Below are 17,177 nucleotides of genomic sequence, written 5' to 3'. Positions count from 1 at the left end.
AGCCAGTTTGACTTTCAATTATGTGGTAGCCAAAGAGTTTATTTCATTTTGAGATAAACCAAATAAGAGAGTTCACACAGGGATTTTCTACTGATCAAACAAAGCAGTTTTAAATCAAATCTACAGTTAAACCGCTGCGGCTTTTCAAAACCTTAGGACTTCTTTTTTCCTCTTGTACAATGAAACTGTAAGTAAGTAAGTTGCAGAAAAAAACCCAAGAGATTTCTTTTATAAATCAGGAAGGTTTAAGCATGGGTCTCAAATTAAGGAAATAACAGTAACTAGTACCTTGCATTCTCCATCTTCTTTATAACTTCCCTCCTCTTTCCCCCGTGTGAAAAACATCAATTGCTTCAAGAAGAACTTCAGAACTTAATTATTTTTAAGTCTTGCAAGGTGTTACACTTTGCTAATGAATCATACTCCTCATCTGTAATTTTTCATAAGCACAATTAAGGTGGCCTTTTTCCATTCCACTGCCCTATTTCACCCAAATCACCTTGGTGTTCACATGCTGCCCCAGTGATATCACTACACATCTCGCTGCTGTTTTCATGTGTAATAGTAATTTGTGCTTCCAGTGCAGCAAAACTTTGCAGGCATTACGGCTGACACTCTCCTTGGGCAAAAGGTCATCATGAGACACAGTCATACTGCAACTCTCGCAGACAGGCCGGAGTTGACTGTAGATGGTGCATAAGCTGTCTGAATTTCAGCCTGACCGTATTTGTCTCCCAGAGGCCTGACAGAACCTGGAGATACCTCAGTCAGGGTTGGGGTAAAGCACAGCTACTATCTCACAGCTCACACAACAATGTACACCAATCAAGGAGAGAGAAATAAAGAGAAAAGCACACAGACCTGGCATTGTCATAGTGAAGTTAGTCTGGCAGAAAGTCATTAGGGAATAGAGAATTAGAGAGGAGAGGACATCACAAATAAATAAAAATGACAATCTTTCATTTGAATACAAGGTGCAGAGTCTCCACAAATGTCTGTGGTATCTGTGGATATGTATTTGCTTTTTCTTAATACCCATCTGAGGAAATTAGGTTTTTGTGCAAATAGAAATGGTAAGATCCTAAGATCTTAGGAGGGAAAAATAGCAGAAAAAAACAATGCACTGTGATAGAGTAGGTGTGAGTATCTGAGCAAAGCGAGACACTGCATCAGAATCCGTGCTCAGTGATGCAGTCTGAATTCATTGACATTGGTCTTCTGCACATCAGCCTTGTGCAAATACAGACCTCAGGCAGGCAGCCTGCTTAGTCTCTGCTTGGTTCAGTCAGGAACTTTTCTGTGCCTGAAACCCTTGGTGAAAGAATAACACCACTCTGGACACATTGCCCAACAGACACCAAGCAATTCAATTCCGGCATCTGTGCTGCCATGGAAGGCAACAGAAAAATCAGCAAGACAGAGAGTGGGTGTCATGCTGTCAGAAGAGCTGCAATACCCATGTCCAAAATGAAAATTTACAGCTCTGCATGACAGAAAAAGGTGTAGTATCCTCATCTTCCCTATCATGCAAGATGAATTTACTCATATGAACATCAGGAAAAAGCAAGTGCACCTCCACAAATACTTCAGTGGTATTTGTGGATGCCTTACAGGTTTGAATGTGAATATAAAAGCTCTGATAAACAATGTCAAGATCAGAGATGTTATTTAAAAAGAAGAAAGATACCTTTACTGTAATTTAGAAAAAGAAACAGTATGCTGGTGGCTTTCTGTATGAGCAAGAGTAGCATTTAAGAGACCAATGTTTTCCTGTGCGCTCATTTCAAATGCTGAGTTTGAGACACTTTGGGCCTCATTTTTGTACATGCTGAGCAAACAGTACTCCACACTTCATGAAAATCATGAGGTTCAAGAAACACATGGGTCAGTCCAGACAGGTTTCCTTTTGGGCACACAGAAATAGAGGCATCAAAAATCACCAAGCTGTTTGGAAAATGTTGGTCTTTACCTCTCCCTACCTTAGTTTTCCCATCTGCATGATGGGCAGGATGATATTTACCCTGAGTGAGAAGTGCTTTGATATCTAAGGATGGGGTAGTGAAGTGCTGTATCTCATTAATGAAGGTAAGCAATGTCCACTGTACTGCACACAATGCCAACAGTTAGATCATTTCACACCCACCTCTGTTTTCCTCCCTAAACTGCATTTCTGCCTCCTATGTCTTTCTGCAGAGCTATTCACATTCATATTTATTCCAGTCTCTATACAGTCGGTTCTATAGCCTCATCAGATTCATTTCATTCTTCAACCCGGTGCAAATATCTTAAATGCCAGTTAAATCATTTCACCTGTTAAAATAATTTCATGGCTCAGAAGGCCAGCGTGACACTTTTTCTAAACTCAAACCCTACTTTCCTTGTTTAGGTAAACTCCTTGTGAATTTGGGATTGAGTCTAGCCTACAGATCCCAATCTGTAGTCCAAACAGCCAGCACCACAGCAGATGCATTTGGCAGCTGATGGCCAGCGAGAAGTTTTCCTAGACCTTGAAAAGAGGAACTTTTTTCTGCTGTAGATGTTATATCTGAATAAAGAACCTCTGATTCTAATCTCAATGCCAAGTTAATGCAAGGGTCTGATGGTATCTGAATAGGTACCTTGTACACACTAAGGGAGTAAGCAAGTTAGCTTTTCTGATAGTGAGGAGAGCCTTTAACCGCTAGAACCAGAGTAGTTTTGCTGCAGAAAGGAAGTGGGAGGCTTGAGCAGCAAAGAGAGAAGGGCTTGCAGCTTGGGCACTGATTTAGGATGCTGGTGGTCCAGGCTGGCTTCCCAGGTCCTGCACAGACTTCCTAAATACAACACGGAGATAGGAACCTTTCTGAGGCCTGACTTGCTTCTTAGACAGTAAGCGCTTTGACAGAGAGGCTCCTGCTTATTGTATATATGTGTGTGTTTCACTTATGTTATGAAGTTCTGGTCTTCTGGTTCTTTGGTCATTTGAATAAATTTTCAGTTCAGTGGCCAAGCCAAATAAATCAGAGCTGGACTGAAATCTGTTTGAACTGATCCACCGCAGAAATATCTGGGGTTTATTTGTGTTCACAAGAAAGACTATAAAATGTTGCTCTGAGTTGCGGAAAATATTTTATTCAACCCAAAATGGAATCTTTCCTTCTTAACACACTTACAGTAAAAAAAAAAAGTTAAATAACAGACGAGCATTACAAGATTGCTGATGGTAGTGGCCACCCTCTTCTGCTAAAGCAAGCACGTATCTAGGCTGTGTGAAACCCGGATCTTAGTGTCTTCTCCATCTGAGAGGATCTGAACCCACCTTTCTCATTTCTCACAGAGGTGTCTTGTCAAAGCTGTTCTACAACCACCAAATTTACTCCAAGGGAGGAATCTTGCCTAGTGCTATGATCAGTCTTGTCTTATAATTTGATCTTGTTACAAAGCCAGTGCATTTCCAACGTGCTGAAATAGTTCCTTTTGATGTTGACAACATCAGCGTAGTTTTTAGTGCAATCAAAACTATACTGAAAATTTGATTGAGGGGAAGTCATTCTATGCATGTGCTGAAGAGACCAGTTCTCAGCAGCTCTTATTCCTTTTTGAACTATCCAATAGACTCTTACAAATAGGATATAATTTTCTATTAAAATCTATTAGAGGGGAGAAAAAAGCATACAAATGATACCGGTGTTTTTAGGACTTTTCTAAAAAAGCTTCTCTTTTCTTTGCCATAAAGAAATATGAAACATAATATTTAAAGGGATACACTGAATACTTTATCTAAATTTTAGCTCATAGTGTTGGGAGGCTTTTTACTGTAAAATATTTCTTGCAAAATCTGATATGAGCGTAAGCTGACTCATGGAAGAAAAATCGAGTCATAAAGAATAGCTACTTGAACATTCACAGCAGTGAACCCTAACACGCCCGTGAGTGTGGGAAAATTGTAAAACTGATTCTAAAGGCTGACCAACCTGCTCGAAAGGAGAAAGAAAAGCTAAAGAGGAAGAAAAAACAGCAGACAGGATGAAAATGGAGAATTCAAAAATCTTAAACTCCACTTCTTTCAAAAGCAAGGCTTTTTTGGAGGCCTGCAATCCAGTTTGTGCCTGAAGTCCTGATAAAAACAAAAGAACTGTGAATAGGGATCATATTGCAAGATGGAGCTCTAAATAAACACCTACATGCTTGCATTACCCATCTCATCCCAGAAAGTAATGCACCTTCTGCCTTTATCTTCTGACCTTCTTTTGTGCTTCTGTGAAGCCACTGGAAGCATGATGCGTCTTGCTTATGGGCTTGTTGACTAAGTTTGGTCACAGTGTCTGTGTTTCCCTTGGTTTCCAAAGGTTTCCTGGCAGTCTGCAGGGTTATATGGCAATAAACAGTTATAGGAGATATTCTTCAAAAAGAGAGAGAGAGAAAGGATGGAAAAGTAAGGAAAGAAGGAAGGAAGAAGGGAGGGAGGAAGGACAGAAGGAAGGAAGAGAAAGGAAGCAAGCAAGCAAGGGAATAAGTGCTTGTTGACGGTGTCCTTCCCTGGGAATCCCAGGAGGACTGATTGATGCCAGTGCCACATATTCATTGCTCACTATGTGCTGGGCTATGATGTATCCTTTCCAGTGTGCCATAAAAGCATATTAATTCATGATGGAGACATCAAAGTGAAATGTGTGACTTAGAACAGATGTATAACTTTGCTAGCCGAAGTCCTGTAGTTATCCCCACATTCGATGTACCATGGGGCAGCAGAACAAGAAGTTTTTTTCCTTGCGGCCCCCAGGGGGAAGCGGAGAATTGATTCACCAAGGCCTCTGAATCATTGCTCTTGTCTGAGTAGCCCTTGCTGCTGTGGTTAGGGGATGAGCCACGTGCTGCTCTTCTGCTGGGCTTTACTGAGCACACCCCTAGAGCCTGGGGCCCTTGGCTTTCCTGGGCTAGAGCGAAGCGTTCGTCTCCCTCGGAGCAACCCCTCTGGGTGCCAAATAGGACTACTGCAGCAAGTCCTAAGCGGTGTCCCTTTGGGAGCCTCTGACAACTTCCCAGGTAACTCAGAAACAAAGTTTCCAACGCAGAGATTGCGCTTCTGAAGCGCAAGCAAGCAGAACGGTGCTGCAAAACAAGAAAAGCCAGGGAGCTCCTGCCTGACTCTGCCCTCTCCCTCTGCAGGGCAGCGTGGCGCCCTCGCTGAGTCGGGAGCACGCAGTTTTGTTGCTCTTCTCGCCTTCTCTCTCCTTGCGAAACTTCCCCAGGGCTTTCTATCCTCTCGCACCCTGGGCAGCCTTTCCAGCTCACGCCGGGCCTCTTCCCTTAGTGTCTGACCCATCTGGTTGGGGGCTTTTGAGCTTCTGCTTCGCAGCCTTGGCAAAGCATTTCTGTCAGCGGGGCTGGGGCTACAGCCATCAGTCTGGCTGTTGCGTTTGTGAGGATGCTCCTCATCTAGCCCTCGTTTGACCTTTCCTGCGTGGTCTCCTGAATAGCCTCTTTCTGGCTGCTTTGGATTTAATTCTAGGTTCTCCAGCTGTGTGGGGAGATCAGTGTCACAAGCAATGTTCATAATGAAAACAGAAATCTTTTCCCAGTTCCTCCCCATTTCTTCTATAAAGTAATAAATGCTCTGTGATTTCAATGACACTGCTTCTGTAATGGAATATCCGTGTACCTAAGTGATTCTCTCAGATTTCAAGTCTCTCAGTGGCTTCTCTAAAGGAAAAACTGCATGTAAAATGCTAACTAAGTACATTTTGCAAATTAAGTAAACCGGAGATATATGCAAACCCCACTTTCTTTGATTTGGTTCCCATGCCTTTATTTGACATTTAAAATTTAGAAACCAAACCAACAAAATCAATAATGTCCTACAAACCATTTAAATTAAACCCTCTCTGCAGGATCGAGTCTTTCAGTAAAAGAAAGGTTTGATTTAGAGCCCGTAGGAATCAGTGTTTCTCTCCCCTCGAGCCTTTGGATCAGGCCCTGGGAGTTTTATGAAACACTGGCAGAAGCATTGGAACAATAAACATTAGCACAATAAGCACGAGCACAATAAGCATTAGAACAACAAGCATTAGAGCACTATGGGCAGAGCTAATTGATGGGAGTCTGGAAAGAGCAAGGAAGGTCTCCTGGAGCTGCCTGAGGATCGCTGAAGGCCTGGCCCACACAGATGCAGGGAGCAGATCAGCTGGACTTTGCTATTAACCTGCAGGGAGAGAACACTGGGGGAAAAAAGGGGCTCTATATGGCAGCTGAGAAACTCTCGATGGCCAAGGCAAGAAGAGACAGCTAATGATAATCTTGCAATAACTACTACAACAAAAAAAGCTAGTGCAATAACAGTATAAAAATAATAGCTGTTACCAAGAACTGGTACAAGTAACTTGCCTGGTGTGTTGGTTTTACCAAAGTTCATCACATAAACATGACGATATAAAGCGATACTGAGGGAAAAGGCTTTAGCTGTGGTCTGTGGTCCATAAGACCGTGAGCTGTGGATCGTGGGGGGCTCAGGAGAGGCTCCTGAGCAGAAACATGAAGGATGTTTTCAATCCAAAGTGTGAAAACAGAGTCATTGGTAAGAAACATAGCAAAAGAAATGCTGAGGGATGGGAGAGGTCCCCAGTCTGGCAAGCTTAGGAGTCATTTGTCAGAGAGCGAATACTTGGTGAGCACCCCCGGGGTGCTGTGTACTAGTGAGAGTCTCCCTGGCCCTTAGCACAGCCCCTGCCCTGCGGGGGAACAAGTCTGGCCAGGGCACACAGTTAGCAGGGAACACAGCCACAGTGGGGGGCTGGGTCCGAATGTCTCTGACAGCTCCCCTTCGATACTGGTGCCCGCACGAGGGCTCAGTCAGGGCACTGGGATGGGTAAATCCCCATCCTCCAGTTCCCTGTCACGGGCCAGTCTCTTCCTATTCAGTGTCATTGCCCCAGGGCTGGGGATCCCCTGGGAAAATATTTTCATAATTGCTATTGCCCTTCCTCACACTGACATGGGCTTTCCTGGGGGAAGGACTTGGTTTATGACTGGGTATCTCAATACAGAGCAGAGGCCGTCAATGCGCTCCCAGCACCCAAGGGTGGTTACGGCATGGGGCTGATGGGCAAGATAGCCCTTACTCCTCTCTCTGCTAATGACTCACGGCATGGCCTTGGGCATAACACTGCAGCTCCTGTTACCCTCAGTTCTCGTACTTGTACAGCAGGGAGTACCGGATTCACCACTGCAAAATGCTCTGAGGTCTTTCAGTTGTAGCTGCGGAGAGTTCCTTATAAACCATTCATCTTTTTAAGTCAGCAGCTTGTTAAAAGGAAAGGCTGTCTGATATTCTTACCTTAAATGCGGATGGAAAAAATACGTCTAACCAGTGGAAACTAATTTGAATTCAGTAGATTATTCAGTAGCTTGTATGTAAATCCTTGCTCTCAATTTTTGAATAGTACAAGTGAAAAAAGGAAATGTGGAAAAAAGTACTTCCTTGGAGACTGTGTTTGACTGGATTTTGAACTGAATTCTGAAAAAGAGAATTTCATCAGTTGCTAACCCAGAGACAGCTGTGTTTCTGGAGTAGTTTTGCAGTATGATACCTGATCCACAGCCCATTCTAATCAGTAAGTGTTTTTCTTTGGACATAAGTGGGTCACATATGAGGACTATCATTTGTATTTCCTTTAACATTCATCAGCCATTTGGGGATTTTTCAGGGATAACCTAAATGCTAGAGAAAAGGCCAAAACTTATTTCAGGTATGATGTAATCCATTTTAATGGAGTAATCCCAGGGACTGATCTGGTTTATTATTCTCAAATTATTATAATTATTTCAAATGTAATCAAAATTAATTAAAGGCTTTCAAACCCCACTGATACTCTAAATTGCTGCAATAATTTAATTGCATTTACTCATGAAAAAGCTTCCATAATTGTTAATGCTTAAGCTTATTAGTGGAAAATATTTGACTGTAATCTCATTCCATAATGGTTTGGAAAAGTGAGTGCTGTAACAGCTACTCTAATTCAGTTTGCCCACAATGCAACTAATGTTTCAATGAAGCAAAATCAACCAAAACTCTTCTACGTTTATATTCTCAGTGTGTTACATGCAGTCTAAAATGTTTGAAAATTAAAATGAAAAATAGACCATCAGAGTTTTTCCAAAACTAACCCGTCAAGACTACCTTGTCAAAGACAGCATGTTTCACGGAGAACAGGTTAGACCAGATGTGGGTATTCTAAACTGATCCATTGTTGGAGATAGGACTTGATGAAAAACACAGTTTTTCAGAGAATGCTGAGCCCTGCCTCCCACTTTTACAAGTCGCTTTATCTGGCAAGTGCCTCTGATTCACCACAGCCTTTAGAAAAAGTCACTGAGATTCATTCAGGCGTTAAGAATGGAAGAATGTAGTTTTGATAGAGAAAAAGGTGAGAGTTACAAATCACTTTTTTAGTGGAAAATGAAGTGCAATACCGACTCCAGACAAACTCCCATTTCTGGTAAACTTGAGAGACATCATCTGTTAGCAACAGCCAGGCAAATCTCGTCAGCAGTTAAGTGTCCTGCACCCTGCCTGGGAAAACCATCATCCCTCTTTTTCCAAAGCAGCCAAAAGTTGAGGCACATGTTGTTTTCATGTAAATATCAATGAAATGCTTGTTCTTAATGACAGCTTGTATTTGAGGGACACTGTCCTGCTTCCAGCCATTTTTTGGCCGAAACTTAAGTCTTTGTGCCTGACCACCTTGGTTGCTGAAATTGCTCCGACACGACTTTTTCTGCGAGGGAAAGGGGAAGGATTGCTGGGTTGCCAGGGGTGTGAGGACTCCCCTGTTACCGGCAATATGTTTTTCTTTGAGACACTGCAACTGCAAATGCTGCTCGGATTCTTGCCATGGAAGTTTATTTTTCCATCAGACGGCAAGCAAGCTAGGAGAGTGTGAGAAAACAGAGGCAACGAGTGTTATATCCCCGTGCAGAGACTCGGGCTGGCCACCAGCCAGCAAGGCCGGCACTGCAGTTGTTTAGTTAAAAGAAAATATGAGAAAAGTAATGTTTGATGACAATCTAATGTCGGGGCCCGTGACATCACCTGTTCCCAGCTGCTGATTAATCATGTGAAAGAAATTAATTTCAACATGGAAGAGCGTGAATCTAACTACTGGGACAAATAACTGCATTCATAAAGGACATAGGAGGGAAGAATTTGTCAAGTGTTTGGTCAAATTAGATCATTTCTTTTAGAACAGCCCCAACCCCCAATTCTCTGTGTCGATGTCAAATTCATTACTGAATCCTTGGGGCCTGATTCCACTCTTACATGATTCAGTCTTCTGGCTTCAGCAGAATTACTGCAGATTGATTTACCCATGAGTAGAACTGAGCATCAACTTGAGGAAGAGGAGATGGGAAAATGGCATGGCATGAAAGTAAAACCGCAGACAATGTAGGAGTTTCACTGAGGCTGAGCAGTGAAAGAGCCTCTGGCACGGGCCTCAAGGGTTTGGGGGAGCTTTCCTAGGGTGCTCAGCACTCCCAGTATCACGGGGAGTTTGGGCTCTGTCTGTCTCCCGATTTCAGCTTTCAGAAATATTCCTAAGAGTTCATAGACCCTGTGTATACTTGTCACTTCCCATCCAGGCAGACTTCCCAGGAGAAGGAAGGAGGGTGGGAATGCACCAGTACAAGTACCGCGGGGCTTTCACGTCAGGGCTTGGGAAAAGTAAGATACCACTTAAAAACTCTGCAGGTGAGATCACTGTTCAGACAGCAAATTTGATGGCTGAGATTTTGTTAGATGTTAGGGTTCGTCTCCTAGTTTCCAGTGGTCTCAAGAGGGCAAAGGAAACCCTGCTGAAGTCAATGGCAAAATGGACATTGATTCGAAGAAGACCAGAATTTCACCTGTTATTTTGATGTCCCTTCCAGTGTCTCTCCGGCAACTTTAATGTGGTGACATCCAAAGGAGGACTGAGCCCAGATTTCTGAGTAGGACAGCTCTGATTAACTCTGTTTTATGGTTCATCACTGACACACGACTTTCTTGATTACTAAGTCAGCCTCCAGCAGTCTCTCTTGGAGGTTTCAAGTCTGAGTATGCTCGTAAAACCTTCCTGCCAAAAGCAAGGCCCTCATATAAGGTTTGTACCTGCACAGATTCCAAATTTCCATTTGTCTAACTTTAAATACTGTTCCATCAACTATAATAAATCACAGTCTGCTCCCCTCTTCCTCCACATCTCTTTCTGAAACAATAAAAATGGCAGATGATTCCCCGATGACCACTGTTGCTGATGACGCAAATAGCACCTCACTTACTGGATCCTGTAATTCTTGTCCAGCACCATCCATCACCTTCACAGAGGAGAAGAGAGGTTAAGTAAACTGTCTTTTAATGACAGATGGGTCTGTAAAAAAGAAAAAGAAGATGTTTCATTGTTCTAACATTTTGTTCCTTTTTGGAAATGTCAAAAATGTAAAACAGAAGGAAACAAAGGTTTTTTCTTGTAAAATACACTTGCAATTCAGTCCAAAAACGACCCTGAGGAGAGTTAAAGAAATTTGGTCATGCAGTGAGTGAAGTGAATATCCTTGCCAACAAAAGATGGATGTTTCCGGGATACTCTCTGCCTCTCCTATCAGAAAAGGTCATTGCAAAGCATTTCTCTGGTACTTGTTATCAATATTTCTCCCTCTCCCTGAGTCTGGAGATGGGATGGTGGTGTCAGCTGGCTGGAGCTCTTGCACTCTTCCAGTTCACCTATTCAGGATGAGGGTGTCCTCAGCTGGAAAAAGACAACGTAAGAGAACTGGCAAACCTGAAGCAGTTTATCATATGGAGACACACTTGAAAAGTAAATCCTTGGAGCTTTATCCAGGTGTGTCCTTCCGGCTCCTCATAAAATGCACCTGAAGAAAAAGCTTCACTCTGTTCTCAGTGGAGAGAAGACCCCAGAGGCTTTCAGCTTTTGCAGTGCCTTTAGCTGGGGTTGCAGGCCACGTTCACAAGGTGAACCCTCTCCCTGTAGGCTGGGCTGCGCACCATCTCGGCGAAGGGGCAACATCTCCACCAGCAGTTGCTGTGCCTCGAGAAGGTCCAGCTGAGGGAGGCCTGGGAGTCCCCCTCCAGGCAGCAGATAAGCCTCCTTGCCATGCTCCTCTGCTGCACCACCCTCCTGGGGCTCTGCCTGCCTCAAGCCAGCCTGAGGTCCCAGATAACCCAGTCCTTAATGCTGCTAATGGGAATCATGCTAATGTGATATGGGGCCCAGGCAACGAGGACTACTCTCTATGGATCTGTCCAGAAATGAGGAGCGCAAAGGATGAAAAAGGATCAAAGAAGCAGTGGGAAGAAAACAGTGGCTCTGCTGAGAACTGCAGGCACCACACCTCTCCTCTTCCACCCTCACTTTTGTATCTCATTAAGGTACTTAGGTGAATTCCCCTGGGAAAAACAAGCCCTGAGAGGGGCCACCTGGAATTCTGTGGCATTGATCCCCATCCAGCAGGAAGCAGGGAGCAGATACATATTAGGAACCCATTAGAGCTGCAGCCTCACTCATCAGCTCACATTCAGCAGGCTTGCAAATGGATGAGTAATGTTTCCTCCAGTTCTAATGGATTTTTAGATAGCTAATTTTAAGCAGCTCAACACTGTTAGTACCTGCCAAACCACAAAAGCTCTTTCACCTCTCCCACTGGAAAAAAGAAATGGGCAGCCCATTCCTCAGAGCACAGAAGAGCAGCGCAGAGAAGGCCATGGTTGTGAAGAATCGCAAACTTCATGGAGAAGTGAGGGACCATTCCCACTCTTGAAATCCGTCCTCTTACTCAGGCACCTAAATATGCATTTAAATGCCTCAATTTAGTTACACAGAGATGAGTCCCAGACAGCTGGGACAGTTTAGCCTGGAGAAGAGAAGACTGAGGGGGGATCTTATCAATGTGTATAAGTATCTGAAGGGACGGTGCAGAGAGGAGGGATCCAGCCTCTTTTCAGTGGTGCCCAGCAACAGGAGGAGAGGCAACGGGCACAAACTGAAACACAGGCAGGTCCCTCTGAACATGAGGAAAAACTTCTTTACTGTGAGGGTGACTGAACACTGAAACAGGTTGCTCAGAGAGGTTGTGGAGTCTCCTTCCTTGGAGATATTCAAAAGCCATCTGGACACAATCCTGGGCAACGTGCTCTAGGTGACCCTGCTTGAGCAGGGGGGTTGGACTAGATGAACTCCAGAGGTCCCTTCCAACCTCAACCGTTCTGTGATTCTGTGAAAACTCCAGCCATAGAAACTTGCCCAAGTTTAGAGAGCACACGGTAGTAAAGTGGGAAATGTCAAAGATCTGAAACCTCTGTAATCTGCAGCAGTGGGTTAAAAATCTTCTTAGATGTGTGCCCTTCCAGAGATAATTAACTCCTCCAATTCAAGAGCAACTTGGAAACACACGGAGGTGGAGGAAGGGCAGCTCAAGAGGAAGTTTGTCCTGGGCAAACCAGACAGAGGAGGCAGGAGCACAGCAAGGAAAACTACACTGTGCTGCTGAATTTGCTGCTGAAATCCAGAACTGAGGAGGCAGCTCAGAGGGCCCAGCTCTAAGCGTGGATGTCTGCGGGGCAGGGGCTGGGGGCAGCAGGGAGGCAGGGCTACGGCTGGTACAGGCTGGGGATGGAAAAGCTGTCCTGGGTGCCGCTCAGCAGGCCACGTTGCGGGTGTATGAGCACATAGAGGTGCGTTCACCTGCGAGCGCGCCAAGAAGAGCACGTGACGGAGTGGTCTGTGTTGTGTGCGTGCTCACGTGCGATCATCCTAGCAGTACCTCTGCTCACACATGGTGTGCGTTTGCACCCGTGTTATGACTGGGCACACACATACGTGTGCGCACAAACTTGTGGTAGGAATGAAAATGTGCCTAGGTGGGCATGTATGCTATTATTTCCATAATGGCTTTACCTATCGCTAGTGGTTCAGAGGAAAGTGGAAGCTTTCCTAGCATGATCCAGTATGTGGATTTCAATGTGTCTGGGAAAGGTATTCTTGCCCAAGACAATTTTACATGTAAGGACTGGTGTTTTCCAGTGACTGCTATAATACAGCTGCTTTTTCAGGATCAGGGGTCCACTGATCTTTGCAATTTGTTGCATGGCAATGAACAGTACTACATACGGAAAATAATACGGATAATACACTGTTGTCTGGCAACATCATTTAAGAATATTTTCATAGCTCTGTTGCTTTAGCTATTCAAAATTATGGAGAATCAACTTAGATCTGCAAGTTTATTAAAATCTGCTGTACTCATTCAAAGTTGGGCATTTTTCCTTTCACAGACTTAAGGACAGAGAAAGGTAAACATCTGTGCTTTTTCCTGGGTACTTTATTAGAAATATTTTGGTAAATCCTTAAAATATATTATTATGCCACAGGCTTTCAGATGAATGCAAAAATAGATACTTGGAGAGAGCCAATATGCCTTATTTTAAGTTAGATGTCCACATCCCAATATGGGCTTTAAAATTATTAATCTTGTCTTCTGCAGTGCTCTCTCTATCCCAGTTTTTCAAAACACAGAGATCACTTGTTACAGAGTGGAATCTTTGACATCATTTCTTGTGATTTCGTGTTCATCTCATCCCTAAAAGGTGCGGTGGAGTCTCGCAGCTCTGGAGCACTGAATATGCCCATCCTATTCTGCAAAACCCAAAAGAGTGTATGTGACATACTGCACACTTAAAAAAAAATAGCTTGTCTTCTTCCTGCCGTGGTCATAGCTATCTCAAACAAATGCAAAGCTGCCCAATTATGGTTATGTGGTCACAGTCTAGTGGAATAACTGCGACCCATGAATAGGAAAAACCTCTTCAGACAATGAAGCAGTATTTGAACCCACATTCTTTTATGCCCACAGACTTAGGTACAACTTTTAATAGGCCTTAGGGTCCAACAGTGAGGGATTTCCCATTTGAATTTAATTTTTACTGAACCTCAGTAAAATGTAACAATACACATTTCATGTGTTCCTAGTGCTTCTTCTTAGGTCTGTGCAAAAAAAGGAAATATTAATGCTGAATCATGGGTTACTCCCCAAACAGGCAGATGTGTCTGTGTTCTTATTACTAGCAAATGGGAACCGTGGGCCCGCTTGCTGCTGCAAGGCCCTGCTGCAGAGCAGCGGAGCACAGCTGCAGCACACCCCGACTGCAGAGCTGGGCTCTTCTCCGGCACCAGGAAAAAAACAGGAATAGCAGCACGGAAACTAATGAGCATTCCCAGACATAAAACCAGTGCGCATTCACATCAGACCTTCGTATCTTCATCCTGAGTAGTTTACTAGCTGAGGGAAAAATCAAGGTAGCGCTGGCATATATGCATTGCATCAAGGCGAATGGTAACGTTGTGCTTGTGATAGGGTTCCTAAACTGCCTCGTGTATCGCGTGTCTGTATAATTCCTTGCTGAAGTGCTTAGCTATGCATAATATTTTCCATACGTACATTTTTAAAGCTCTTGAGCTCTGTAACAGTTCTCCAAAGTCCTGCTGCAAAATCTAGAGCCTGTGATCCAACCCGATTTACTTAGCACAGCACTAAGGCTTTGCATGTGTGTGCTGTGCATGGATGTATAGCATGTATGCATCCTTTCCTCCAGGCACTTTGAGTCTGAAACTTCAAGCAAATCACAGCCACACACAAGACATCTTAGTACGTATTGCCTCTTCCACAGGCAAGCAAACCAAGGCAGAGCAAGCCACATTGCTAACACCCCGCAACGAGGCAGGGAGAGAGGCAGGAGCAGACTGCCAAGATCCTTGGCTGGGTTTCTCTGCAGCACTGAGCCATATCACTTGGTGCAGCATGGGGCGAGGTGCAGGGAGAAATGTGCGGAGGAGGCTCCTGGGGGACAAAACTGGTTCCTCTGTAGTCTGGGTGGATGCGTGCTCGTCCGAGCTCAGGCAGACGTGGGTGGCAGTACACAGCATGCCCTAAATTACACTGGCTTGCGACAGGTGCCTCTGCAGAGCCCCGGGTGCTTGCTCCCTGCACAGAGGCCGGTGCAAAAAATATTAACCAGTCACTCCTGAATCCTGCCATCATACATGTCTCTGTGGGATAGGAAGGAGGGGAGCAAATAACCAGTTAACCCAGCTCTGACCTAGCTGAGAGCTAGGCAAACCAGCTGCTTTCTGACCTGTTTCACCACCGAAGCAATGCAAAAGTGCCAGTGCAGAATGAGCCCCTGAGCCCTACTCTGAGTCCTCTGCTTCGCCTGCCCACCCAGCCTGGGCAGAGCAGAAATGTGCCATTCCTGGACAGTCACCCTCCTGAATAGCAGCCTATTCTCAGCACATACTTCAGTCTTGTATTTCCTCCCAAGTCTTCTGTGGTTCTTTCACTTGTAAAATATTAGTCAAACTCATTCTCTGTCACACTGACATAAACATAAATTAAGTTTGCTGACTGTGTTTATCCATTTACTTCTACATTTTACACAGCTGTAAGATTCAACTAACTGGTGACGAAATGCCATAAAATACTAACTTCTACTGCAAGGATGCTGACAGTCCTTCTGATGCTGAAAGGGATGAACGGTGACAGTTTGGAGAATCCATCTTTAAAATACAGTGAAGGCTGTCTTATCCAACCAGTCCGAGAACTGACAGAGAATAATACTTTAAAAAATGAATCTTGTAGTAAAGGAGGGACAGAAGAAGGAGGATACTTGAGGACTGTAGTTGTTTTTATGATTAGATTTTAATGATTTTTTTTCCATTTTGCTTTTCCAATTCAATTAATACTAAGCAGGTTGTGGTCTGTTCTGTGCTATTCTATCCTTATAATGCAGCCCACACCATATTAATTGAGTGCCTCCAAGCATTTAAGAGAATAGTGTGTCTAACATCTGTCATGCAACTGTTCTCCCCTCTCCATGAAAGGAGGGATTTATGCAGTACAGCGTCTTGTTTCGGCGGGGTTTTGTTTGCTTGTTATTTTGGTTTGGGTTGGGGAAGGGGTTCTTTAAGTCAGTATACATGTCTCTCTGTGTTCCTCCCAAGGAAAATAGGTCAGAGAAATATGCCACGCACCTGGAGTAGTGGAGACTGCTGAGACTTGCAGCACCCCCCTGTCCTGGGGCGACTATTCCCAAGCCTCGGCCCCTCACAGCGATGAAGTGAGCATCCCTGGGCCAGAGGAGAGAGAGGGTCACAGTCATCTTCTTCATGCTTTAGGGCAACCTTTTAGGTACTACCGCAGGGCTCAGCGTGGCAAGCCTTGGCCTAAGGACCAGGACGGTGTCTGACTCCAGAGGAAGGCGGTGCGTGAAGCAAAGGCCAGGCCTGCTGTGCTCCCGGCAGCTCGCGCTGGCCGAGTCACAAGGCACCTTGTCTGCAAGGGATCCCCCAGTTCTGGACGGCTGCACCCAGGAGTCAAAGCAAAAAGCTATCTAGGTCCACAGCAGAGGCTGAAAGCTGTAAAAACCGAAAGGTTTTTACACACCTAGGACAGCTCCATGCCCTTCTGTAAGTGTTTATCTCAGGAATACGTCCTGCAGCATATACGTACCCTCCCTAAGTGGAAGATCCTGCTCGTTTTGATGGACTCTCTTGAATAAGGACAAGTTGCCCATGCAAAAGTTTGCTGGATCCAGTGTTTGCGTATTAGAGTCTTATCCCAGCCTGCTTCAGTATCCTCAAGCACCGCAATAATTTTCTTTGGAAACAGGAAGTATAAATTCATATGAAGAACATGATCTTTATCAGTGATTTAAGCAGAAGTAAGATTGTTTGGGACTGAGACTGACCCTTTTACTTGAAGAACCTGTGCTGAGATTGCAAGCGGGTTGGAGCAGGACCATCTTTTGGTTCGTTTTGTGCAGCACCTAGCGCAATGGTGCCGAAGCCACGGCGAGGGCTCCTTGGCTGCACGCAGCAGCCACTGCACTGCTAATGCCTGAAGATGTCCATCTGCGTCCATGAAAGAAACCTGCCCACTTTCTTTCCTCCATCCCTGCTCCTTGGCTGGACTAGCAACCTGTTTCAGTGTGTGCTTTTCATTTAGTCTATCCTCAGACGCGCAGTTTCCACTTGATTGGAAACAAGTGTGCTGCACGTTGTCTGCTCTTTCTTCACTATATAACGTGGACTGCTGCCGGGGTCCAATCTGGAGACAATTATTTCTCTCCTGTACCTACTCGTTCTAAAAAGCAA

The sequence above is a fragment of the Apteryx mantelli genome, chromosome 3 (assembly GCF_036417845.1).
Source record: "Apteryx mantelli isolate bAptMan1 chromosome 3, bAptMan1.hap1, whole genome shotgun sequence".
Lineage (NCBI taxonomy): Eukaryota > Metazoa > Chordata > Aves > Apterygiformes > Apterygidae > Apteryx > Apteryx mantelli.
The sequence above is the reverse complement of the archived record's forward strand: the minus strand, read 5'-3'. Positions refer to the sequence as shown.